Source organism: Chelmon rostratus, chromosome 23 (genome assembly GCF_017976325.1).
Source record: "Chelmon rostratus isolate fCheRos1 chromosome 23, fCheRos1.pri, whole genome shotgun sequence".
In the NCBI taxonomy this organism is placed as follows: Eukaryota; Metazoa; Chordata; class Actinopteri; order Chaetodontiformes; family Chaetodontidae; genus Chelmon; species Chelmon rostratus.
The window spans coordinates 1979356-1987077 of record NC_055680.1 but is presented as its reverse complement, the minus strand read 5'-3'; positions in this window follow the sequence as shown (position 1 = coordinate 1987077).

Below are 7722 nucleotides of genomic sequence, written 5' to 3'. Positions count from 1 at the left end.
CACCCTCAGTAGCTTGTTGCACATCCTTTTCTATCTGCCAGGAGACCCCTCCGACCACACAGTTCAGTGGTAGGATGGTTTCGGGCTCCTTGGCGGCCGGTTCCGGCTCGTAAAGCCGTGACAAGGCATTCGGTTTTGTGTTCTGAGACCCGGGCCTGTACGACAAGGTGAACCGGAACCGGCTGAAGAACAGCGCCCATCGGGCCTGTCTAGCATTAAGTCTTTTGGCAGTCTTAATATATTCCAAGTTTTTGTGGTCCGTCCACACTAGGAACGGCTGTTCTGCTCCCTCCAGCCAGTGCCGCCACTCTTCGAGAGCGGTCTTAACCGCTAATAGCTCCCTGTTGCCCACATCATATTTTCTTTCTGCCTGGTTTAGCTTGCGTGATAAGTAAGCGCATGGGTGAATCTTATTATCTTTAGCAGATCGTTGAGATAAAACTGCCCCTACCCCTTCGTTGGATGCGTCTACCTCGACCACGAACTGCCGTTGCGGGTCAGGTACCGTGAGGACAGGAGCGGAGATGAAGGCTGTCTTCAGACGCTGGAAAGCTGTCTCAGCATCGGGAGACCACTGAAATACTGATTTGGCAGATGTGAGAGCATGGAGAGGAGCAGCAACAGAGCTAAAGTTTCTGATGAATTTTCTATAAAAATTAGCAAAGCCTAAGAACTGTTGTAATTTTTTACGGTTAGTCGGAACTGGCCAGTTAGCCACCGCGCTCACTTTCTCTGGATCCATCTCAATCTGGTTCTTGGTGATCACATAGCCTAAGAAGGAAACCTGGTTAGCGTGAAACTCACATTTTTCAGCTTTTACATACAAGTGGTGTTCAAGTAGGCGAGAGAGTATTTGGCGTACATGGCGCTGATGAGACTCCAAGTCAGGCGAGAATATCAGGATATCATCCAAATACACGAAAGCAAAGTCATTCAGATATTCTCTCAATACATCATTAACGTACCCTTGAAACACTGCTGGGGCATTCGTCAGTCCAAAAGGCATTACCAAATATTCATAGTGTCCGCTGGGGGTATTGAACCCGGTTTTCCATTCGTCCCCTTCCCTGATGCGGATCAGGTGATAGGCGTTGCGAAGGTCCAGCTTAGTGAACCACTGGGCCTGTGTAAGAGCTCAAAAGCAGAGGACATTAGTGGCAATGGATAGCGGTTCTTAACAGTGATATCGTTAAGCGGACTGTAGTCTATGCATGGCCTGAGGGACCCATCTTTTTTTCCAACGAAAAAAAACCCTGCCCCCGCGGGGGAGGATGAGGGTCGGATTATTCCGGACCTGAGTGAAGCTTGGATGTATTCATCCATCGCCTTACGCTCAGGCACCGAGAGTGAATAGAGTCTCCCCTTGGGGATGGGAGCTCCGGAGAGCAGCTCGATGGCGCAGTCTGAGGACCTGTGAGGAGGTAACGATGTTGCTTTATTTTTGTTGAAAACCTCCTTGAGATCCCAATAACACCGCGGCACCCGGGCCAAGTCCGGATACTGCTCACTCTCCTCCTTCGAAACGTCGATAGCTGCCGTGCTCTGGGTCTCTATGCTGTGGACAGATAAGCATGGAGAGTTTGTCATGCACTCCCTTCCCCACCCCAGGACTTTCCCAGTTTCCCAGTCTATGTGGGGGTTATTTTTGCGGAGCCACGGCAAACCCAGAATGAGAGAGTGTTGAGCTGAATCGAATAGGTGAAAACTGACAGTTTCGCTGTGTGCATTGTCTATGGTCAGCTCACATGGCTCGGTGCAGTGAGTAATCTGAAATAGGAAACGCCCGTTCAAGGCACTGGCGTTTATGGGCTGTGATAGCTTCTTTACGGCTACCTGTGAATCCCTGGCTAATTGCCAGTCCAAGAAATTTTCGTCAGCCCCAGAGTCAATCAGTGCCTCTAAGTCACATAGTTTCTGATTCATTTTCAATGTTACCTTTGTCAATGCGCGAGGAGGATTCAGTCCAGGCTTACGGCTCACCAGCGACCTCCTTTCAGTTGGTGAGCCTGCTCTTTTACCTGGCAGGTAGCCAAGAGGTGGCCTTGTTCACCGCAGTAGAAGCAGGCGTTTTCCCTACAGCGGCGGCTCCTCTCTTCCGCCGTCAACCTGGTATGCCCAATTTGCATGGGCTCCTCCGTTCCAGGAGGCGGCGGTGTGGGCGTGAACGGCAGAGGTGCGGACTGCAGCTCGAAGCGGCGGTCCTCCTTCCTCGGAGGTTGTCTCCAGCCGTCTCCTCGGCGCGCGTTGTCCCACCGGCGATTCCTCTCCCGATCGCGTAGTCGAGAGTCGATCCGGATGGCCGTCGATATGATGGCTTCCAGATCCGAGGGCAGGTCCAGCGGAGCCAGCTGGTCCTTCAGCGCGTCGGACAGGCCGTGGACGAAGGCATCGTTTAATGCCGGGCTGTTCCACCCACTGTCGGCGACGAGCCTGCGAAAGTCTATGGCATAGTCAACAACTCTGCGCTGACCCTGCCTCAGGCGCAGCAGCGCCCGGGAGGCGTCATGGGCTGGTGACTCATGATCAAAGATTTTGGACAGCATTTTGGAAAATGTCTTAACATCTTGACACATCATAGATTCTCTGGACCATTCGGCCGTGGCCCAGGCGGAAGCTCGCCCCGACAGGTGGGAGATCATGAATGCCACTTTGGATTGTTCATTTGGATACGCACCGGGATACTGCTTGAAATGCAAATCGCATTGCACCAGGAAGGATCTGCATCCACCGGAGTCTCCTGAGAATCTTTCCGGAGCAGCGAGGCGTGGAGCGGCCAAAGTTTGGTCGCGGACCGGCGGAATGGCGGTCGGCTCAGCGTGGGATTCTCCGACAGGTGAAGCAGCGTTGGCAAGGTGGATGTTCATCCGGTGGAATTGTTCTGTGAGTAGATTAATTTGTGCCATGGCTGATCTCTGTAACTCGCTCTGTCTGTCTGAGAGATCCTTTACTCCCTGCTGAATACTACGCAGCTGGTCCTCGTGCTGGTGGAGGAGGCTGCCCTGAGCTGTAAGAGCTGTTCTTAACTGGCTAGGGTCTGCTGAGTCCATGTTTGGCCAGATTGTACTGACAGGCCCGGAGGCACAAGATTTGAGGACTCAAGATGCAGACCACAGACAGCTCAGCAGAGTTTCAAAAATAAAAGGTTTTATTGAACTCAAGGCGCTCAGGATAATGCAACTGAGGGAGGTACAAAGTACAACAGAAAACGCTAAGGATAACTAGAAAACTAGAAAACAAACTATCAAAGCACGAAGGCTGATGCGATAACAAAGTACAAACAAAAGGAGAGAGGCTGAACTAATCTCAAGGCAGGAAGCAAAGTAGCAAACAAAAGATACAAAACTTGACTAGGTGCAAAGTAACAAACAAAGGATCTCAAGGCAATACTGACAACTAGACTTACACAGACAAGGATCAAGGACGCTAGAGAGCAAGGCGAGTACGAGACAAGGCACATGACAATCTGGCACAGGACAAAGGGAGACGCGGACTATATATACACGAGGTAACAATGAACAGGTGGAGACAATTAGGGCGGGGTAGACAATCAGACAGGCGGGAAACACACCGGGAAGTCAAGGGCCTGAAACGAGAGGAGAGTTAGGTTTCACAATAAAACAGGAAGTGTATGACAAGACATGACGCTAGTGAACAAAAACACTTAACAGATTTGACGAGACATGACAGAGCATCACCCATCAGTGGTGGCTGTTATGGTAACAGTGCACCAATGCTCCAAAAAATCGAGAGGAGCACGGCACACACACACACACACACACACACACACACACACACACACCCTATTGTTCTTTATTTTAGTACTTTTAGTTGAATGTGTGTTTTCTGTTCGTCTTTTAAATAAATGCTTTTCAATATACATGCTGCTCTATTTAATGTTTACTTGTAGTTATTCATTTAATTAAGTTCAAAATTGACAGTTTATTGTATTTAAGACTTAATTAACTGGCAATCAACTTTCCCTTTTTGAAGAGTGCAGCCCTGAGGTGAATTTAATGCAAGTTTAATTACTAATTAATACAATCATTGATGCCATTGACTCATTTTCCCTACAACACAATTTCAGATACTTGAAAAACAATTCTCATTTATTACATCTTGGGTCTTGTTTTTATATGTTCAATGGCCAAGTAATGTAAAATAGACTTTTAAGTGAATGTAATATGAACAGCATTGACATTTACATAGGTTGTGCAGCTGGGAGTGAGTGACAATAATAACTCCTCAAGAATGAAAGTAAACTCTGGTGCCTACAGTTGGATGATGGGGTGGGGGTGGGGCTAAAATGCCATAGCAGAAAGTGTTCAGGTGACCAGTGCAGCAGCAGGCATGACAAAAGAAGAATGAGCACAGCAAGCACACTGCCAATCAAAAGGGTACGTTGGATATACAGAATGGTGCAATGAGAAGCATTTTCTATGTGAGTGTTCTGGCCAGCTCGAGCTAACTAAACTAGCTACCAGGCTTAATTGCTATCATTTGATTGCAATCACCATAACAACCGGGGAACACGGCAGCACTGTGCCAACAAAGTCAAACGAGGCCAAGAAACATGAGCAGTCAGATAATCAAACAGGTGGTAGACAAGGAGGTAAAAACCTAAACTCAACACATCCAAAGTGTGTGCTCTCCACAGGAGGATTTGAGTTGCCCCCCCCCCCCCTTTACTTTCAGAAATAAATGTTTCTTTGTTATTCATGTTCCAGCACCTGCACGCCCCTTTGAACGAGTTAAGCCAGAGGTGTCAAACTCAATCACTGCTCGTGTTCAAAAATTACAGCCAATTTGAGGGCCTAAATGTACTGAATACTAACCCAATGTGGTTGTAGTTTTAATCAAATTTCAGCTGGATGGAGCAGGACTTTGTGTTGACCTCTGTGATATAAATCCATTTAGCACAGGAAGCAATGTGACCTGTCAACCCATTCGACCAGAATGCACACAGGCGGATAGAAGGCTCGCTTGTAAATGTTTAGGTAGAGAAGCAGCACCTTTAACCTCCCCTTTCTTCTACTAGGAACAAGCTCACAGCTGACATGAGGAAAGATGTGATCTGGGTCTTGAATGTTCCAAGTGGCAAAATGTCAAGTTGTAAACAAGAAATCTATTCAGAAACATTTCTTTTGAAAAATGTATTGAAAATGGATTTGCTTTTATTTCGTGGCAGGATTTTTTTTTTTTTTTTTGCACATATCAACTGAAATGTGATAACAGTCCGTCATTCTTCTTTGTATTATGCCAAAGCTTATAACAAAGCTTTAAAGCTTACTGTACTTTAACAGCTGTGTGTGCGTGTATGGTAAGACGGTGTGTTTAAGTATTGTAAAAATAATAACTAAAAGTTAAATGGTCTGATCTGGGATTTGTTCATGTGTCCAACCTGACACTGACATGATATTTGGCTGCAGAAGTGACCACAATATCCTGGATGTGGGTCTTCAGAATAAACCTGTAGTCGTTCTCCCCTTTTCTCTGTCCCACACACAAGAGAATAAAGGCATACTGTGCATAGTTATAACAACACTATTTGTACTTAGACATATATAAGATTATCCAGTATGCAATGTACACCTGTTGTGCCTGGTGATTTATAAAGTCTCTGACATTCAAGGCTGGTGTCAGTGGTGCAGAAAGCAGAGAACCTCCTCCGTCTAGCAACACCTGTGCAAAAACAAATAAGCCAAAGGAGCATATTCGGAGAGGCGGGGATATCATTTGTAATTCAACTGTGTCCACAGCTGTCTTTTTAAGAGAGCACTTCTGAAAAATGTAAAATATTCACAGTGTGGTTGAGGCAAAAAAAAAAAGAAAAAGAAAAAGATATAATATGAAGCATCTGTCTGCCTTTTCAGACCAAACCTTTGAAGGAAAATATAAAGTGAGAGCCGTGTGATGGTTCATTTACATGGAAATAAAGCTTTGTATAAATGAGACCATAAAGACTGATTTATATTAGTATAGGTAGGTATGCATGAAATTACCTGAATTTCTTTAATGAGTCTATCCCATGCAGGAAGGGGGCCAGTGCGTGTCCTCTTCCATCAGCACATACTTCAGCCCAACATTGCTACCTATGCTGCCCTTTGCAGCTGTGGCAAGTGGACCACTTAGCTCTACCCCATGGACAAATAGGGGAGGGAAATAGGAATAGATAAGGTAGAGTAGAAGCAGTTCAATGAATTTATTAACACCACCATGCCGAAGTTCAAAAAGGCTTACGGGGCGGCAAGTAAGGCAGTCCCAAAGATTCATACAAAGGGAGCAGGCGAGAATCAAAGTCCAATAAAGTAGACAGAGTCCAGGGAATTAAAGCGCAATCCAAAATCAATGGGGAATAAATTCCAGGAGAATCATTGGGGGAAAACCACACCTGGACACGGCTGGAGCCACACAAGAGCGAGGGAAAAACACAGGTTTCAGTACACTGAGGAGGGAAGGCTGACGCAGGACAGGCGAAACTGTCGCTGAGGAGAGGGAGTACACATCGAAATAAAACAGGAAGCAGCCCCAGAGCCATAACACGCTCCGAGCTTCTCCGACATGGACGGGATGAAGGACAGGCGTTCGTCGTGGTACATGTAACATGTAACACCCATTTAATTCAGTCATTTAAACAAATCTAAAAATCTGACGGATGACAATAAAATATCATGCAAATCGAATCATAGAGTAGCGAGCTTAACTGAACAGCTTCAGACTGAAAAACGCTGGACTCTGAGCCGATCTGGCACCTACGCCAGCACGCTAGCATGCTAGCAGTTAGCACAATAGCTGCAAAAGTTTACGAACGACCAACACATTGAGGCAGAAAAAAAAGCCTTTTCATTAGAGCACAAGAAGATGTATAGAGCTCCGTCAGTGAGCCCATGCTAAACAAAACATTTGGTCGTCTGCTTGTCTCTGTTCAGTTGGTACAAACATCCCAGACTGCCGGAGTACACTCCAGCTTCAGCTTGGACTCGACAGAGCTCTCTCACACTGAAGCAGGAGTTTGCGGAGCACGCCTCAGAAGCTTTCTGTGAGAGAAACAGGAGCTTCACAGAGGCGGCATGCTGATGGTCACACTCAAACCTGCTGTAATGAGGTGCGACGGTGCTTGTCCACAGTTCACTGGGGTTTATCTGCCTGTTCACGATGGAGCAGCGGTTCTTCATCATTAGATAAAGGGTAGCTTTGTAGATCCGGTTCACAGATCCCGTTTTGATCAGACTTAGTGACAGGGGTCGATACAGGTGGATCACTGGTGTTGATTTCCTAATCTGGAGGTAAATTGAATCTTCTTCAATCCAGCAGAGTGTACTGCTTGTTTCTCTGAGTGTTGCAGTGTGGCTGGGTGTCATCACTGATGATCAGTTCTTTGTGGAGTCACTATTAGCTTTCCCAAACTTCTCCTCTTGCTCAGGAACTCCCTGATCATGCTCACACAGTCACATACATTCACACTGGGGCTGAACAGGTGGGACAGTATGTACTGTACACCATGTGACAGTAGACATGTGTCCACAGGTAGACATTTGGCAATGTCATTCCCACAATAGGAGTTATCCCTGAAGCTGCACTGCTGCCCTCCACAGCAAGTGAGCAGGCATGTTGTAGCTCCTTCATGCTATTTTCTGCTTGCCTCCATGTTGTTTTCCACTCTTTTGTTGATATTGTGGATTTGACCAAATCTGATATTCTGATATCAATATCAATATCCTCCTC